Here is a 20,883-nt window from a genome sequence, read left to right as displayed (position 1 = left end):
GACGGAGCTACCCAAGCACGACTCACGACCAGTTCTCACAGCCTTACTTCCGCCAGTACCTCATCTCCTACCTTCCAACCTTCACAGAAGCTCTCCTGCGAAACTTACAGTACTAGCACTCCTGAAAAAAAAACTGGTACTGCAGGGACATGGCTTAGCCACAGCCAGGGGATGTTTCGAGAATTAAATTTTCACACTGCAGCGGAGTGTGTGCTAATGTGAAACTTCCTGGAAGATTAAAAGTGTGTGCTGCACACTGAAGATTCTACAAGCATTGTGTTCATTACTTTCGATCATACCACGTACCACAAATCAACCAGTAAAAGCTTTGTCGCAATTATGATAAAGCCAAGAGTTTTTTCAAAGAGTAAATAGCTTTCCCAAAGAGTAAATATTTTTGCCTGACGTGCGTAATAGTCTTCAAATTATCTTGTACTACACACATTCTAAAGTATTATTAGGAAATGAAAGTACTGTATGGCAAACATAATCAGGAAAAACCATTTCACCACATATTTCAAAGTAAGTGCCGTCGCCGACGTAGCGCTGATCATTGATTATGACGTCATACATCCTGAACTATGTGTCGTACAATGATATTATTTTGGAGGTAGAAATACGGACATATGTGGGTACCAAACTTCCTGGCAGATTAAAACTGTGTGCTGGACCGAGACTCGAGCTCGGGACATTTGCCTTTCGCGGACAAGTGCTCTACCAACTGAGCTACCGAAGCACCACTCACGGCCCGTCCTCAGAGCTGTAATTCCGCCAGTACCTCGTCTCCTACCTTCCAAACTTCACAGAAGCTCTCCTGCATACCTTGCAGAACTAGCACTCCCGGAAGAAAGGATATTGCGGAGGCACAGAATGGGGGATGTTTCCAGAATGAGATTTTCACTCTGCAGCAGAGTGTGCGCTGATATGAAACTTCCTGGTGGATTAAAACTGTAGTACCTCGTAGGAGACGAGGTACTGGTGGAATTAAAGCTGTGAGGGCGGATCATGAGTCGTGCCTGGGTAGCTCTGCCGGCACGGTACCTCAGAGTGTTCGGTCAGAGAGCCGATTGGCCTCTGTAATAAAAAACTGAGTGGAAGGATGAAAAAACGAACTTGAACGGGTGTCATGTGACGTCCGCAACGACCAAACACAACGATGAACAACGACCAAAACGCAAAAAAAGAAAAGTTGGTACATCACTTACCTGCGAAAATCAAAGGTCCCGAGTTCAAGTCTCGGTCCGGCACACAGTTTTAATCTATCAGGAAGTTTCATATCAGCGCACACTCCGCTGCAGAGTGAAAATCTCATTATGTGGATAGCGTCTGCGAAATGTTTGCGAATAGAATTAGTAGCAAAAAAGCCATAAATTTAAACGTCACGCTTGCTGCGGCAGTTTCTCATGCAGCTGATTGTTTATTACGTCATATATCGTGAACTATGTGTCGTACAATGATGTAATTTTGCAGATAGATTCAGTCGTATATGTGCATATTGTCTGCAAAATGTGTCGCCAATACATTTAGTAGCAAAGAAGGAATACGTCAAAACGTCTTGTCTGATGCGACAGTTTTACAGCATAAAAGCGAAAATGTGAAACCGATAAACTTTTTTCCTTTCATCATTTTGTGGGGGTTGTAATAAAGATTTGAAATTCTATGTAAAGTTAGTTGCAAATCACTAAGAGCTTAGATCATCAAATACTGGATGACTAAAATCTGGGAATTCGCTCGTCTTGGTCTACACTGATTTTTCAACCCCCCACCCCAGGTGACACTTATCCGCAGAGCTATTCAATCTAGAAGTAAGTGATGTGTGTACCTAGTTCGGTTGAAATCGGCCCTGTGATTTTGGAGGTGATGCTGAACATACAGACATATGTACATAAAAACAAACATTCTTATAATACACTACTGGCCATTAAAATTGCTACACCAAGAAAAAATGCAGATGATAAACGGGTATTCATTGGACAAATAGATTATACTAGAACTGCATGTGATTACGTTTTCACGCAATTTGCCTGCATAGATCCTGAGAAATCAGTACCCAGAACAACCACCACTGGCCGTAATAACGGCCTTGATACGCATGCGCATTGAGTCAAACAGAGCTTGGATGGTGTTTACAATCACAGCTGCCCATGCAGCTTCAACACGATACCACAGTTCATCAAGAGTAGTGACTGGCGTATTGTGACGAGCCAGTTGCTCGGCAACCATTGACCAGACGTTTTCAGTTGGTGAGAGATCTGGAGAATGTGCTGGCCAGGGCAGCAGTCGAACATTTTCTGTATCCAGAAAGGGCCGTACAGGACCTGCAACATGCGATTGAGCATTATCCTGCTGAAATGTAGGGTTTCGCAAAGACAGAATGAAGGGTAGAGCCACGGGTCGTAACACATCTGAAATGTAACGTCCACTGTTCAAAGTGCCGTCAGTGTGAACAAGAGGTGACCGACACGTGTAACCAATGGCACCCCATACCATCACGTCAAGTGATACGCCAGTATGGGGATGACGAATACACGCTTCCAATGTGCGTTCAGCCGGCCGAAGTGGCCGTGCGGTTAAAGGCGCTGCAGTCTGGAACCGCAAGACCGCTACGGTCGCAGGTTCGAATCCTGTCTCGGGCATGGATGTTTGTGATGTCCTTAGGTTCGTTAGGTTTAACTAGTTCTAAGTTCTAGGGGACTAATGACCTCAGCAGTTGAGTCCCATAGTGCTCAGAGCCATTTGAACCAATGTGCGTTCACCGCGATGTCGCCAAACACGGATGCGACCATCATGATGCTGTGAACAGAACCTGGATTCATCCGAAAAAATGACGTTTTGCCATTCGTGCACCCGGGTTCGTCGTTGAGTACACCATCGCAGGCGCTGCTGTCTGTGATGCAGCGTCGAGGGTAACCGTAGCCACGGTCTCCGATAGTCCATGCTGCTGCAAACGTCGTCGAACTGTTCGTACAGATGGTTGTTGTCTTGCAAACGTCCCCATCTGTTGACTCAGGGATCGAGACATGGCTGCACGATCCGTTACAGCCATGCGGATCATCTCGACTGCTAGTGATACGAGGCCGTTGGGATCCAGCACGGCGTTCCGCATTACCCTCCTGAACCCGCCGATTCCATATTCTACTAACAGTCGTAGGATCTCGACCAACGCGATACGACAAACTGCAATCGCGATAGGTTACAGTCCGACCTTTATCAAAGTCGGAAATGTGATGGTACGCATTTCTCTTCCTTACACGAGGCATCACAACAACGTTTCCCCAGGCAACGCCGGTCAACTGCTGTTTGTGTGTGACGAATCGGTTGGAAACTTTCCTCATGTCAGCACGTTGTAGGTGTCGCCACCGGCGCCAACCTTGTGTGACTGCTCTGAAAAGCTAATCATTTCCATATCACAACATCTTCTTCCTGTCGGTTAAATTTCGCGTCTGTAGCACGTCATCTTCGTGGTGTAGCAATTTTAATGGCCAGTAGTGTATATACGGATATTTTTTGTGATCCGATTTTGATGAAATAAAGCCTATACAGTGCCCGAACTTATGCTCAAGTTACTTAGAAAACACCATGAAAATTCGTCTCGTACTTTTGGGGAGGCGTGCTCAAATAGCTGGACACGATAATATTACAGTTTTATTATTTGTTTAGACTGCACGAGGATAACTCGATAAATGATGCACTTCAGTGATGGATATCTCCAGCTTTCGGTAGGAATTATTGTTATACGACATTCGATGGCAGTAAATGACGCATATCTCAAGTTCGTACTGCTGTCAGATACAATCAACAGAGCTATAGCAGGTTTAAAAACAAGCATCTAACTGTCAAAGCACTGATTGTTATTTCGCAGAATTTCACCACTTCCCTTCTGTCAAGTAAGCATAAAACGACTACATGAGTTTAAAACGTGGACGTATTTTGAATGCCATATCATGTGAGCAATGCCACTTTAACTTGTTTTCAGCTTCTCAAGAAACTGAAAAATCAGTTCGTATCGATTCTCCAGCACCCCGTACCACTTCACATTTGACGATACAAATGTTGCGTAACCTTGTGACAATGCTATATTAGTTCTAAGCGGTAAAAACACATCGGTCTCCAACGAAGAAAATTATATTTCTGTCTACAGAGTTTAAACCTTGGTTCGATACATTTCCGTCAACGGCCTTGCCGCAGTGGTAACACCGGTTCCCGTCAGATCACCGAAGTTAAGTGCTGTCGGGCTGGGCTAGCACTTGGATGGGTGACCATTCGGTCTGCCGAGCGCTGTTGGCAAGCGGGGTGCACTCAGCCCTTGTGAGACAAACTGAGAAGTAACGGCTCCGGTCTCGGAAACTGACATACGGACGGGAGAGCGGTGTGCTAACCACATGCCCCTCCATATCCGCATCCAGTGACGCCTATGGATTGAGGATGATACGGCGGTCGGTCGGTTCCGTTGGGCCTCCATGGCCTGTTTGAGTGGAGTTTAGTTCAGTTTCGATACATTTCCACACTACCACCTAATGAACATACACGAGCGTATGGAACATCAGACCAGTAGTGTGAAACACCATATCGCTCTCAACGGAGGAAAATCTTCAGAGGTAAAAGTAATTTCGGGGGTACCCCGAGGGAACATTATAGGTACATTAAGTTTCACAATGTGTATAAACGACTTGGTGGATAATGTCGAAATTCCCGTGAAGCCTTTCGCGGATGCTGCTGTTGTGTTTTACAGAGAAGTCTCAACGTTCGAAAATTGTGAAATCCAGGAAGACCTGGAAAAGATCTACACTGGCAGTTTATTCTCAACAGAAATAAGTCTAAAGTATTGGATATAAATAGGCGGAAAAACTCATTATTGCATGTTTACGCGATTGCAGAACAATCACTGGAAGCAGCCACTTCCATAAAATATCTAGGAGTATGAGCACGGACTGATTTACAATGGAACCACCGCATAAAAGTAATCGCAGGCAAGGCAGATGCCACACTGATATTCACTGGAATAATCCTCCGGAAGTATAGTCCACACAAGGATGTTTACTTAAAAAATCCTTGTTTGAGGTATACTTGAATACTGGTCGTCAGTTTGGGATCCTTGCCAGATAGGATTACTATAGAAAGTAGAAGAAATCCTTAGAAGAAAAGAGCATTTCTTTTCTGGTTCATTTAGTAATGCGAAGGCGTTACGGAGGTGCAAGGCAAACTCTACTGACAGACGCTGCAAGATTGACGTCTGCACAACGCTATGGTTTGCTGTTAGTTTCGAGAACGCGCTTTTCTAGAACAATCAACCAATATACCCGTATTGCTTCCTCCTACGTATATCTCGCGAAAAGCCATTAAGGTAGAATTAGACTCGAGCTGCCCAACAATCGTTCCTCCTGCGAACTTTCCGCGAGTGGAAGAGGGAAGTGGGGAATGATAGTGGTACATAAAGTACCTTCAGCACACGCTGAAAGGTGGCATGCGGTACAGATGTATCTGTAACTTGCATCTTTGTTTTCACGATACAATACGGACGACGTAGCATGTATATATACTAGTACCGCAGCTGTTCTCAGTAGATTTTCGAAAAAACTATTGAATGTTTACACGGTTCAGCTAGCAACCCACCTGCACTTTTAACCAAAAGAAAAATATTTAACTCATCTAATCCACGTAATATACGGCAACAAACAGTGGTAGCAGTTACTTCTGTAAAATATCTGGGAGTATGCGTACGGATCGATTTGAAGTGGAATGATCATATAAAATTAATTGTTGGTGAGGCGGGTGCCAGGTAGAGATTCATTGGAAGAGTCCTTAGAAAATGTAGTCCATCAACAAAGGAGGTGGCTTACAAAACACTCGTTTGACCTATACTTGAGTATTGCTCATCAGTATGGGATCCGTATTAGGTCGGGTTGACAGAGGAGATAGAGAAGATCCAAAGAAGAGCGGCGCGTTTCGTCACAGGGTTATTTGGTAAGCGTGATAGGGTTACGGAGATGTTTAGCAAACTCAAGTGGCAGACTCTGCAAGAGAGGCGCTCTGCATCGCGGTGTAGCTTGCTCGCCAGGTTTCGAGAGGGTGCGTTTCTGGATGAGGTATCAAATATATTGCTTCCCCCTACTTATACCTCCAGAGGAGATCACGAATGTAAAATTAGAGAGATTCGAGCGCGCACGGAGGCTTTCCGGCAGTCGTTCTTCCCGCGAACCATACGTGACTTTAACAGGAAAGGGAGGTAATGACAGTGGCACGTAAAGTGCCCTCCGCCAAACACCGTTGGGTGGCTTGTGGAGTATAAATGTAGATGTAGAACAATGGTGCCTAATTCATTCTGGCGTTGCCTCATGGTGTAATGGTTGTACTATCATTAGTAATATGTATTATTCACGAGATTCAGATAATTCCACAGTAACCATTCCTCCAGGGTTGCTATCCATAAGGGTACGTTAGCAAGACTCTATGAAGTTCAGGAAAGAAGAAATGAACAGGAAAACGATTGTACTGGCAGAAGTGAGGTTGCTGTGACGGCCTAGATATCAGGCGCCGATGGCACCGCGTGCAACATAAGCGTCGTGCAGGTTGCAGCGTGCTCAGCCACTACAGTGGCAGACAACATGAAACTTCTCAGTCCCCGGAACTCTGTGACTAGTTCAGCGGAGGGCGTCAACAGCGCTCCAGCCAGGTCACCAGGCAGGATACACGGCGGTGGTAGAGATAGTTGGCAAATGGCACCTCTTCATGTATCCGCCATGTCACATGCCAAAAATAGGACTCCTTGTATCTACCCACGAGGCGCCTATTCAGGCCGGCACAAAAGCTACGGAGAGCAGTTCTGTCACAGCCAGCAACGTGAAGATCACCACTACATTGCGCCAACGTCTGGGTCATCGACTTTTGGAGAGCCCGCCGCCTCCTCCAAAATGTTCAAATGTGTGTGAAATCTTATGGGACTTAACTGCTAAGGTCATCAGTCCCTAAGCTTATACACTACTTAACCTAAAGTATCCTAAGGACAAACACACACACCCATGCCCGAGGGAGGACTCGAACCTCCGCAGGGACCAGCCGCACAGTCCATGACTACAGCGCCTCAGACCCCGCGGCCCGCCTCCTCCGCTGGGACTCTAAGTGACCAGCGAATTGTTTGTTGAGACTTGATTAATTGCGCTGTTGTTACACTGTTGTTCTTCTAACTGACAAGAGTGCAGATTGTATGTTTCTTTCGATGTCACACTTCGATATTTCATTACTGTCGGGTCTCAATAGTTCTTCAGCACAGTACACCATAAGAGTTGTTAAGAGTTCTTGACTAAAGCTTGAATATGGACGAATCCGACCAATTGTTTAAGGTGCCCCCGTAGACCTCAGTCCAAAGGACGAAGGTCGGGGGAACGTGCAGGCCACGAAACTGATCCTTCTATATTATCTATATTTTATGATAGACATCAGCCAGTGCATTTTGAACACCGAAACGTGCTGGAGCTCCATCGTGCGTAAACACATGTTTCTTCGTATTTGCAGGGGAACATATTCTAGTAGTTCATGGAGCGTGTTCTGAATAGAGAGAGTCCCTGCTGGGAGAACGTATGTATGGCACTGCCAGTCACCTTCAATTCCAGTCCACACATTAATCTTAAAATGATGTAGATGTCTAGCCTGTACTGTAGTATGAGGACTTCTGGCGGCCCGTATGTGTTGGTTGTGAAAAATTTGTTATTCCATATCTTCTGGACATTACGTTGTTTGTAAACAAAACTAAAGAGACAAACAATGGATTGGTAGTTCGTGCAACAAACCATCGGAAAAATTTTCCTATGGTGGATGATCAGCAGGTGTAAGACCCTGTACACGTTGAAGATGATACAGATGCATGAGGCGCTCCTGAAATGTCCTCCATGCTGAACTTGGAGATGTACCACAAGCCAGGGCCACTTGCCCTTGTACCTGGCTCTTCTTTCTTCGACAGCCCGTAGAACATGCTCTTCGTGGTCAGGCGTACGAGCAATACATGGTCTTCCTTGGTCATAGACTATGGACCCTATCTCCGTAACGCGACGATACACAGAGCACCAAAGGGGGGATGATTGGGCTGCCTTTCGTGTGGAAACGCCATCTGATACATCATTACCAATTGTGCGGACATTCCTAAGCATCCTGTCCACCTGCTCAGGAAATGATTATCCTTTCATATTTGACTGGCGCATCTTTAGTTAATTCATTGTAATGTGTACAGTTGGACACGCTGAAGACAGACAAGTGATAAAATAAACCGGTGTCCCTAGCAACACAAGGCACTCCGGATGCAATGAATCTAACTGTGTAACGCAAATGGTGCGATTACGTAAACGCTATTTGATAAAGAGAGGCACCAAATGTCTAAAATTGCATAAATGTTTTGCAACTATCTTTTCCTAAAATAATTAGAAAACGTAAAACTGTATAACAAACTATCATGCGAAATTCTGCATTGTTGCAGTGCAAGGGAACAGTGCCACATGCGTGTCGTCACAGTATGTGACTTGCAGTTACAACAGAACAAAAATTCTACACAAAATTTCACATCGAATTTTGAAAAAATAACTGTCAAAAATTCTTCTTTTAAAATTCCTTGTTATTTTATATACGTAAAATAACCGAATATAGTTTCAAACATTATAACGCGATGCTGAAAGAATAAGTGTGCATAAGAAAGGAGACGTGAACTGAACTTTACCTAAGCTGACTGACAACAATTTTTAAATGCGACACATGAGGGTGAATGATTTTACTGTGTCCTGACTGTAATATTAAACTTGCCATCTCAAATTTTCTTTACGTACTTTTAGGCAACGGGAACTTGGTACTGGTCCAAAGTGATGAACATTAAAACACAGCGCCGGAGTATACCATGCTAAAGAAAAGAAAAAGCCTTGCAAACGTTGTGAAATCCCTGGGCTAGCAGGACAGAGCGGATGAGGTTGTAGTTGTAGAAAGGGGCGAAAATAAGTTACTGTCAGTTGCTCTCAACATATAAACTTTATTTACTAAAACACACGATCACACAAGCAAGAATCAAAAACTCTCAAGGTTTTAACGAAAGACCTCCTTTGATATAATTTAGGTCGTCTGAAAGCCATGTCGAAAATCCAAAGCACAAGGCCTACGCAAGGAATTGAGGTAAAGGAGTTCTTCGCGAGGTTTCACTTCTTAAAAAAAAAAACTTTTTTAATCTTCAGTATAATTAGGCTCAAAGCCTTAGCTGAAATGTTTTTCATAGAACTCGGCTGAAGGCCTCACATCAATCAAGAACAGTGTTACGGCTTAAAGCTGAGACAAAGATTTTCAATGTTTAATATAAATAGGGTGAAAACTCGGCTGAAGGCCGCATGTCAACAAAACAATTTAATGGCTTAAGGCCTGGGAAGAAGAGCTTTCTATTGGAAAAGGCTGAAGGCTTTATCTTAAAATATTTCGTGTAAAACTCGGCTGAAGGCCTCATACCAAATTGAAGTCCGGCTTAAGGCCTAGGCACAAGGAATTTTCAATTTTAATTCTGAAATGCTGATACTCAGCTGAAGGCCGCATACCAAACAAGAAAGAATTTTTTTATGGCTTAAGGCCTAGGAAGAAAAGCCTTGCAATTTTAATAAGTTAAAACTCTTCTGAAGGCTACACAGAGTACTTAAGACTAAAAAGGAAATCAATATATAAGACACAAGGAGCTGTGCTCAGAAGGTTCCAAGGGTCGGCCTGGGAAGGTAACACTAAAGCACGTTTAGGTGAGACAGGCAGCCAGACCGACAACTTCTTAATCGGAAGGTAAACCAACTGAAAGCCAGCCGACGAACCAACCGACAAGATCAGTTCTGCTCCACCCGACCAGCAAAACGACAACAAGATGTCAATAGCACAACGTTCTGGACACTGGTGCCCAATCCAGCCAAGTCAGAATAAACGCTCAAAACTACCAACAACACCTCAGCTGTCGAACTACACGCCGTGCTGGACAGCATCAACACCACGAGGAAAATACACTGCCGAAAACTACGTCAACGATCAGGGCAGCTAATCGAAACGTCAACGGCCACAAACCAGAAGACACCGCTGGTACACTTCATTAATGAAACAATGAATTAAATTAAGTTAAACACCAGACAGGAAGATGGCTGCAATTCTAGCCAACTTCAAAGCGCACACCTTGTTGCTCGCTTGAATCTCCCAGAAAGTGAGAACCAGGATCAAACGAAGAGATGTGATAGCAGTTGACGCTTGATAGTAGGTTAAGTGAACACTCAGCTTTAGTGTCCAGGATCGGTGGGCGACGTACTTCGTAACTCTCGTAAGAAGCACCTCAGATCTCCAACCGCGCATGCACGCCGCCAGTGGCTCCAGCCTGACAACACGCCACGGAGACTTCCTCGCTGCTCTCCCCCAACCGACCGACTGCCACACACAGCACACCCGGAAAATATGATACGCTCAGTGCAAAAACAAAATTTACGTGTGGAGACAGTGGTGCAAACTCATCTTACTAACTGACTTAAGGAGACTAGCATTCAAAAACTGTATTGTGAAGTTCTGATTCCTTAACAAGTCCAATCGTCTCGTAGACTTTCTCGGCAATTCGTTGTCACCTCGTTGAGATCGGATGTTCTACCGAAGGTCCGCGTTTTCCCAAGACGGTATCTTGACGCCATGACTCCTTGTTCATCTGGTGTTCCCTGAGACTGTCTCAGAGAACATCTGATGAGGGCATAGAGTTACATCGTTGAGATATCGTGGTGGAAAGATACGCACCACCGGCAGAACATCTGATCTCAACGAGATGATAAATACAATCATATTTACAAAGATCGCTTCACATTAAAAACGTATTACTCTGGTATATAGTACATTACTGATATAATCAAGGCGTTAAGTTTCTATGAGTCCAAACCATAAGAGCAGATACCTTTGTTTAATCACGTTTAGTTAATCAAAATAACTAACTCAAACCATCCCAGAAAAATCATCGAAAGTTTGCCTTTCGCAACCTCATCATAAATTACAAGCAATGCAGTGACAACATTACCTGAAAATCTTCACACTTCTCAAATCAGTCTTTACAAAATCATATTTCCAAAAAGCAGCATCCTCTGTATTTGCATCTCAGTGCTCTGCTAGATATTTCCAGACCAGTAAGCAGCGTAACCAACACCTGATTCCTTCACTTACTTCTCACTGAATGCTGAAAGTTTAACGTCTCGTCGACATCGAGGTCGTTAGAGACGGAGCACAATCTCCAAAGGAACCATCCCAGCATTTGCCAACAGCGGTTTAGGGAAATCACGGAAAACCTATATTTGGATTGATGGACGCAGGTTTGAACCGTCGTCCTCCTGCTGCGCCACCTCTCTCAGTCCACTGAATGCTACTGGGAATGACAATGCTACTGACAACCAAAGATCACATTGTGGTGAATACTCAGTATTGTAGAACACTCAGTATAACGTCGTTTATTGAAACTAAACTACACTTCTCGAACAATCACTATATACAGACAAAAAAAATAACTTGTAGACGGCCATTCATCAAGAGCATCGTTGAGGTCCGTCGGAGCTGGTCCTAGCTCGGCGAGGAACTGGTTGTACTGCTGCTGCGCTGGCCTTATAAAGCCGGCGGAGGCCGGTGGAGTACTCCAACTTTCCCTGTATCTGTGAGGCGACCTCTGCAGAAGAAGGTTCGCATTAGTCTCTAGCAAGTTCTGTTTGTTTTGAAGAATTGTTTTCCCCTTGGTTGCGCCTGCAAGTGCTTGTGTATGTTATGTGGTACACAGGGGTGTCTTGAGTGTAGTCTGCCTGGCAGGGGCCGTCTGTGGCAGACGTGACACATTGCTTGTATTCCGAACCTCTGTGGCGTAGCATATAAGCTATTGAAGGCTCGTGTTTGAAAAATATCCAGTATACAAATAATAAATATGTCACATCCAATGAAAGTAGAGCTCTCATCAGTTACATTGAACACCAAAAGATAACTTAGTTACGTGAAGTTGATGGGCTGTAAGTGGAAAGCCGTTGATCGTCAGCTTTCATTATTAATTCAAAAAGGAAAGATTTTTGGACATAAGTTCATATCACCTGTCCCCAAAGTTTTTAAAAGTATTTTCGAAATATCCTGTATAACACTATCATAACATGTGCTTATGAGACCTGTCACATACAGGGGTGGCCTCAATTACTGCATGAATGAAATGAATGAGTGAATAGAGCCAGGACTAACGTCGAAATGATGAAACGTTCGCAGTATTCTGAGTTTGCTGAAGGTAACGAATTGGAAGAACGCAAAAGCTACCGACTCGGCAGGAGTCGGATACGAACTGCGTGCGGGAAAGAACAGACGCAAGTAACGAAACGTTCCAGACAGTGGTGGACAGTCCCGCGTAATCCTCGTTACTCAGTAGCGAATACATACGACAGTATGTACGCCCCCCTCCCCCCCCCCCCCCCCCCCCGACATCCCAGCCGTTTGTCTCTGGGTTCGCGTGGGTAAGCAGCATGCGAGGTCTGTTGCAGCCCGGAGCTCCCCGTGCACTGCAGGGTATCGCAGTGCAGTGCCCTCTGCCCGCCCCCGGCTGTGCGACTGCGAGACCCCAGAACCCCTCGCGCTAAATGACGCCAGGCGGCCTGCGCGGGCAGATTACTCCTGGGCTGCAGAGGCGGCAATTACCTGGCCAGCGCCGCGTACTCCAGATTCCGGGCTTAATGCCCCGGGGCGGGTCTCGAGCCGGCCAGGCCAGGGGTCCGGCGGCGGAAAAACAGAGCCCTCCACCGAGCCAGGCGGGGCCGGGATGATGGACGAGGGCGACCGCGAGCGGAGGTTACTCCATTCCCAGGATCGCGGCGCCTCCGTGACGTAGGCGGCGCAGACATTCGTTTCCGCGTAATTGCCGGAGGAAAGGGAGCGAGCCCAGCCGAGATTTACCTCGTACCCGCACGGAAAATTAGTAAACAAACTTCGCGTTTATTCTACTGGAGGCGCAGTGAGGAATTAAGTTGGGAAGTCCTGACAGACGGAGTCTCTCAGGAAATAAATAACTGAAGACGGGCGAAGCGGTGGATTGAAAATTTGGTGGACTACTTGTTCGAAATATGTTTCGTCCGCTACAGTGAGAGCACTATGTAACCCTTTAGCATACTTGTCCTTTTCGTGTGGAGCGCAGGGACTATTCTGACACTCTTTTCCACTGAGCTGTGCATCACGGCGACCCACTGCTGAATACATATATAATTAATACATACGATAGCGGGTTGAAAGGTAATGCCTCCTAATATTTTATGTGAAAACTCTCAAAGCTTTTTAAATAAAACAAACTTTATTCAAAATGTTCAAATGTGTGTGAATTTCTAAGGAACCAAACTGCTGAGGTCATTGGTCTCTATACTTACACACTACTTAAACTAACTTATGCTAACAACAACACACACACCCATGCCCCAGGGAGGTCTCGAACTTCTGGCGGGGCAAACTTTATTAACATTCTACATCTTTACATCTTTATTGTCCATATTTGCAGCTATCTGCCGCTAGAGGGAATCGAACTGTAGCGTGTAACATGGTAGTGTATAATGTTACTCTGTCGGTCAATGAGAAACAGCATTCTGTAATAGAGTTTCGAATTCAAACAGTTCGTTGACACATAGAGCTCCCTCTCCTTCAAAATGACAATACCAGACCACACACGAGTGCAGAAGCATCTGCAACAATCGGACCCCTTGGGTCCCCTGTTATCGATCATTCTCCATACAGTTCCGATTTTCATCTTACAGACTACCGTGGACGACTTCATTTTAATGTTGATGAAGTGGTGCAAGCGGAAGTGGTGATGTAGCTCCGACAAACATTCTACAGTGACGGTATCAACAAATTGGTATCTAGTTGAGGAAAAAGTGTTCATCTCCAGGAAGACTGTAGAAGCATGAAGAATAAAGATATACAATGTTAATAACAGAATAAAGTTTAGTTAATACTCAGCATTAGCGGCCGAGGACTTCCGGCATAAGAAATCACCCTCATTCTGCCCATGGCCGTGTCAGGGCGGAGGAGTGGACAGAGGTTCAGGGCACTCTCTTGTCCATGGGAATGGGAAACTGGCCCTAAAGGTGGAAGAATAAGCAATGATCAACCGCATGAGGACGCAGAAGGCGACAGAAACCACAGCATCAAAGACACATAGCGTGTATTTAGAAGACATGTGGCCTGTAACTGAAAAAAAAGTCGTGGTGTTTTCTACATTGGCAACAGAGATTAGGTTAGGTTAGTGTTGTTTAACGTCCCGTCGACAACGAGGTCATTAGAGACGGAGCGCAAGCTCGGGTTAGGGAAGGATGGGGAAGGAAATCGGCCGCGCCCTTTCAAAGGAACCATCCCGGCATTTGCCTGAAACGATTTAGGGAAATCACGGAAAACCTAAATCAGGATGGCTGGAGACGGGATTGAACCGTCGTCCTCCCGAACGCGAGTCCAGTGTGCTAACCACTGCGCCATCTCGCTCGATTTGGCAACAGATTCCGGAAGGATACTACCAAGGGAGAGGAGACCACGAGAAAAAGATTGAATAACCAACAAAAGGATTATGGTCTACGAGGCGGTGCGTGGAATGTGAGAACCTTGAACGTGGTAGGGAAGCTAGAAAATCTGACAAGAGAAATGCTAAGGCTCAATCTAGATAAAGTAGAGATAGGTGAGGTGAAATGGAAAGAAGACAAAGATTTCTCGTCAGATGAGTATAGGGTAATATCAACAGCAGTAGAAAATGGTATAACGGGAATAGGATTCGTTATGAGTAATAAGGTAGGGCAGAGAGTGTGTTACTGTGAATAGTTCAGTGATATTGTTCTTCTTATCAGAATCCACAGAAAACCAAGGCCGACACCAATAGTTCAGGTATACTTCCGACGTCGCAAGCTAAAGATGAAGAGGTAGAAAAAGTGTGTGAGGACATAGAAAGGGTAATACAGTACATAAATGGAGATGAAAATCTAACAGTCGTGAGGGACTGAAGTACAGTTGTGGGGGAAGGACTCGAAGGAGACCTTACAGGAGAATGTGGGCTTAGGATAAGCAATGAAAGAGGAGAAAGACTAATTGAGTTCTGTAATACATTTCAGCTAGTAATAGCGAGTACTCTGTTCAAGAATCAAACGAGGAGGAGGTATTCTTGGAAAAGGCCGGGTGATACGGTAACATTTCAGTTAGATTACATCATGAGCAAATTACATACCGGATTGTAAGGCGTACTCAGGAGGAGATATAGACTCAAATCACAATGTATTAGTGATGAAGAGTAGGCTGAAGCTTAAAAGATTAGTCAGGAAGAATCAATACACAAAGAAATGGGATACGGAAGTATTAAGGAATGACGAGATACGCTTGAAGTTCTCTAGGTACAGCAATAAGAAGCAGCTCAGTAGGCAGTACAGTTGAAGAGGAATGGACATCTACAAAAAGGGCAATCATAGAACTTGGAAACAGAAACATACGCGCAAAGAGGGTAACTGCGAAGAACCCATGGGCAACAAAAGAAATACTTCAGTTGATCGATGAAAAAAGGAAGTACATAAATGTTCAGGGAAATTCGGGAATACAGACATACAAGTTGCTGACAAATGAAATAAATAGGAAGAGCAGAGAAGCTAAGACGAAATGGCTGCATGGAAAATGTGAAGAAATCGAAAAAGAAATTATTGTCGAAAGTACTGACTCAGCATATTGTTGTTGTGGTCTTCAGTCCTGAGACTGGTTTGATGCAGCTCTCCATGCTACTCTATCCTGTGCAAGCTTCGTCATCTCCCAGTACTTACTGCAACCTACATCCTTCTGAATCTGCTTAGTGTATTCATCTCTTGGTCTCCCTCTACGATTTTTACTCTCCACGCTGCCCTCCAATGCTAAATTTGTGATCCCTTGATGCCTCAAAACATGTCCTACCAACCGATCCCTTCTTCTAGTCAAGTTGTGCCACAAACGTCTCCTCGCCCCAATCCTACTCAATACCTCCTCATTAGTTACGTGATCTACCCACCTTATCTTCAGCATTCTTCTGTAGCACCACATTTCGAAAGCTTCTATTCTCTTCTTGTCCAAACTAGTTATCGTCCATCTTTCACTTCCATACATGGCTACACTCCATACAAATACTTTCAGAAACGACTTCCTGACAATAAATCTATACTCGATGTTAACAAATTTCTCTTCTTCAGAAACGATTTCCTTGCCATTGCCAGTCTACATTTTATATCCTCTCTACTTCGACCATCATCAGTTATTTTACTCCCTAAATAGCAAAACTCCTTTACTACTTTAAGTGTCTCATTTCCTAATCTAATTCCCTCAGGATCACCCGATTTAATTTGACTACATTCCATTATCATCGTTTTTCTTTTGTTGATGTTCATCTTATATCCTCCTTTCAAGACACTGTCCACTCCGTTCAACTGCTCTTCCAAGTCCTTTGCTGTCTCTGACAGAATTACAGTGTCATCGGCGAACCTCAAAGTTTTTACTTCTTCTCCATAAATTTTAATACCTACTCCGAATTTTTCTTTTGTTTCCTTTACTGCTTGCTCAATATACAGATTGAATAACATCGGGGAGAGGCTACAACCCTGTCTCACTCCTTTCCCAACCACTGCTTCCCTTTCATGCCCCTCGACTCTTATAACTGCCATCTGGTTTCTGTACAAATTGTAAATAGCCTTTCGCTCCCTGTATTTTACCCCTGCCACCTTCAGAATTTGAAAGAGAGTATACCAGTTAACATTGTCAAAAGCTTTCTCTAAGTCTACAAATGCTAGAAATGTAGGTTTGCCTTTTCTTAATCTTTCTTCTAAGATAAGTCGTAAGGTTAGTATTGCCTCACGTGTTCCAACATTTCTACGGAATCCAAACTGATCTTCCCCGAGGTCCGCTTCTACCAGTTTTTCCATTCGTCTGTAAAGAATTCGCGTTAGTATTTTGCATGTGTGACTTATTAAACTGATAGTTCTGTAATTTTCACATCTGTCAACACCTGCTTTCTTTGGGATTGGAATTATTATATTCTTCTTGAAGTCTGAGGGTATTTCACCTGTCTCATACATCTTGCTCACCAGATGGTAGAGTTTTGTCATGACTGGCTCTCCCAACGCCATCAGTAGTTCCAATGGAATGTTGTCTACTCCCGGGGCCTTGTTTTGACTCAGGTCTTTCAGTGCTCTGTCAAACTCTTCACGCAGTATCTTATCTCCCATTTCATCTTCATCTACATCCTCTTCCATTTCCATAATATTGTCCTCAAATACATCGCCCTTGTATAAACCCTCTATATACTCCTTCCACCTTTCTGCCTTCCCTTGTTTGCTTAGAACTGGGTTGCCATCTGAGCTCTTGATATTCATACAAGTGGTTCTCTTCTCTCCAAAGGTCTCTTTAATTTTCCTGTAGGCAGTATCTATCTTACCCCTAGTGAGACAAGCCTCTACATCCTTACATTTGTCCCCTAGCCATCCCTGCTTAGCCATTTTGCACTTCCTGTCGATCTCATTTTTGAGACGTTTGTATTCCTTTTTGCCTGCTTCATTTACTGCATTTTTATATTTTCTCCTTTCATCAATTAAATTCAATATTTCTTCTGTTATAGCAAGGTCAAAAAAACCTTCCGTGAAAATAAAACTAAGGTGCTAACATTAAGAGTGGAACTGGTATTCCACTGTTAAACGCAGAGAAGATAACTGATAGGTGGAAGGCCTCTATGAGAGGCAAGATATGTCTGATGTGATAGAATAACGGACTGGAGTAGGTGTCGAAGAGATAGGGGATCCAGTATTAGAGTCGAAATTTGGAAGAGCTTTGGAGAACTTAAGATTAGATAAGGCAGAAAGGATAGATAACATTCCATCAGAATTTCTAAAATCATTTAGGGGAGTGGCAAAAAAACGACTATTCAGGTTGGTGTGTAGAATGTATGAGTCTGACGACATACCATTTGACTTTCGGAAAAATATCATCCACACAATTCCAAAGACTGCATGAGCTCACAAGAGCAAGAATTGTCTCACAAGCAGCTTAGCAGGTCAGCCATTCCAGTTGCTGACAAGAATAACATACATGAGAACGGTAAAGAAGTCGAAAGTGAGAAAATCAAAAAAACGCTGATTACTATGTTGTTGGTCGAGTAAATTAACCTCGAGAGCCTCGTGAACACACTACGAAACGCCAGAGTTTCAAGATTATTGTAGTGCTGTGAAGCTTTCATTCACACAAACATACCTACGATCAGGTCTGCATTGGTGCCTTGGGAATAAAACTTAGGAAAAGCGGCATGGGACTATCTAAACACTTTGGACATAAATATTACTAAATTAATTAATTATAAATAAATAATTTTTATATTTTTATATGAACATGATTAACACTTATCACATGTTTCCTGACGCAAGCAGATGAAGAAACTGTATAACACTTTAACTGCCCTCAAGAGAAAACTTTGTGGAGTTTCACTTTATTTGCCAAAAAATAATAAATTAGCACATCATCATGGCGCCTCCTCAGTCGGACACCGTATTGGTTCGCCTACACTGAATCTCACGGAAGGCGGTTATTACAAATATGCATTCCAGTTGACTGGAGTTAAATCTCGGTGGATTCTGGGCTATAAGGGTTGCTTTCGATACATATTTGCTCTCACTTAGAAAGAACCAATAAGCTTAGGAACAAAGAACAGCACCCGAGGCGACTTTGTTTCGATAAAGTTGTGTCAAAGAGCAACCAGAGCGAATAAAAATTGTGTGTCGGGCCAATGAGGGTCATTACCCCGTGACGAGTTCGTTATCGCGAGGTTGCGATCACAGGGAAAGTGCCCTTCGAACGTTCCTCGTTAATGATGAAAAGAATAATCGACGTGTGGAATCATTAGTAACGTTACTTCTCACTTTGAGGCACGAACACACAGTTTGTCTGCAATGTCCGCGCAACATGTATAGACTACCACAGACTTCAAACGCGCCTTCATTAGCGGGCACTGCCTATTCGTACGCCTGGCCATCTGTCTTCGGTGACTCTGAACAGACAGCAACACACAGACTCCTTAAAGAATCGAGCTCCCTTGTATAAAACGGCTGAAACCAGCTGACTGCTTTACAAATGATTTAATATGTTAGATATTTGACGTTAAGCATGTAAGCTAGAAAAGTGTAGGAAAGTGTAGGAAAGGTTTGAAATTCAGTTTTAAATTTGTTGGATGGTGCTAAGTGTTCTCATTCTAAGGTGCTGGATGAATACATTCTATGTAATTTGCGCTCAAAACACACGCACAGCTTCTAACTGTAATACTTGTCTCACTGTGTAAAGCCTTTAACAGAAGATTAAGCCCTACTTCCTCGTCTTTGTCGTATCCTCCGGGCAATGTGCGGTATGCAGAAAACTGAAAGAGGTAAAAGGCAAGTTTCCGAAGCCTTAAGAACTGCAAAAAATCGCTTAGGGGAATAAACCACTACAGAAAATTCTGCTCCTCTAAGCTGGGGAAAAGGCGTTGAGCTAGTAACGCATCACTTGGAAAACGATGAATCCCTCCTGAAAATCTCAGCATTAAGCCTCGGAAACAGGACTCTGTGTGAGTAGATTATAACATCAATTTAAAATCTTTAATTAGGTCAATAATTGCGTGAAATGTTGAAAACCAAACTTGTGTTGCTCCTAGAAGGCGTTACCCAGACAACCTGCAGTTGGCACAGCGAACCATGAACCACGAAAGGGGATAGCCGTTTAGTAGTCTAGATAGGTCAGTTAAAAAGGAAGCAGCCGAGCAGCTGAGCTCCGCAAATTTTAATACATACTGTACCGTAACGTATGAATATATCGCCGCGTGCTGCGTATAATGTGATTTATTTGTATGGTATCGCCCGTTAGACGTGTTCATCCTCAAATATTCATTACTATAGTAGCAACACGTTAAAGGTTTCAAGCAACGCTCCGCACTATCCTTAACACGAAGTTTTGTGTTATCAATTAAATCAAATAATACACGACCTGTGGCGATTTATCTGCACGTTAATTGCGTTTGTGATGGTCGTTAACCTCTTCTTATGGCTGAATCTTTTGTCCAAAATTCCGTCCTGTTTCAGAGGTTTAGTGCTGAGATTTTCAGTAGCGATTCACTGTTTTGCAAGCTATCGGATACTAGCCCAACGCCTCAAGTTCCAACCTGGACGAGCAGAATTTTCTCTACGGGTTTATTCCCTTAGACGATTTGTTGCAGTTTTAAGGGGCCGGAAAATCGCCTTTTGCCCCCTTCCATCTGCTTCGTAACACACATTGCCGAAGGATACGACAAGGACGCGTAAGGAAGGCTTAATCTTACGGCAATTCACTTAACCGCGTGACTCCGCACTAACCGGACACACACAGGAAATACGCTAAATGGATGAAACAGGAAACAGACACCTCCTTCGGTTTGGACACCTAGCGAGAGTGGAATAAGAAGGAACACTCAAAAACATTAACAAACAAAAAGAAAAAAAATAAACGACGTAACACGAAGAAATTATCCGAACGGGGCGGAAATCGATAAACGTGATGTACATGTAGAGACAAACAAATGATTATAATTTCGTAAAATTTAAGTGCTTCAAAAATTGAGAAATTCAAAATAATCCGTTGGCCCACTTGTCCTGAGGAATATCGTGTTAAATTCTGTCCAATTTGTGCGTTATATCGTCAAAATCCCGAGCTCGTTGGACGCTAATGCCCATAATGCTGGAAACGTTCTCAATTGGGCAGAGACTCGGCGGCCTTACTGGCCAAGGTAGGGACTGGCATGCACGAAAATAAGCAGGAGAAACCCTCGCCGTGTGCGGGCGTGCATTACCGTGCTGAAGTGTAAGGCCAGGATGACTTGGC

General features: G+C 43.9%; 1 protein-coding gene and 1 pseudogene across 1 annotated transcript in view; both read left to right on the top strand.

Moving 5' to 3' along the window:
* Positions 1 to 20,883, top strand: part of LOC126419016 (cardioacceleratory peptide receptor-like) — a 329,034-nt gene that overhangs the window by 21,900 nt on the left and 286,251 nt on the right. The gene's annotated exons all lie outside the window — the stretch shown is intronic.
* Positions 4,170 to 4,287, top strand: LOC126420311 (5S ribosomal RNA; annotated as a pseudogene).

The sequence above is a fragment of the Schistocerca serialis genome, chromosome 9, assembly GCF_023864345.2.
Source record: "Schistocerca serialis cubense isolate TAMUIC-IGC-003099 chromosome 9, iqSchSeri2.2, whole genome shotgun sequence".
In the NCBI taxonomy this organism is placed as follows: Eukaryota; Metazoa; Arthropoda; class Insecta; order Orthoptera; family Acrididae; genus Schistocerca; species Schistocerca serialis.
The sequence above is the reverse complement of the archived record's forward strand: the minus strand, read 5'-3'. Positions and strand labels throughout refer to the sequence as shown.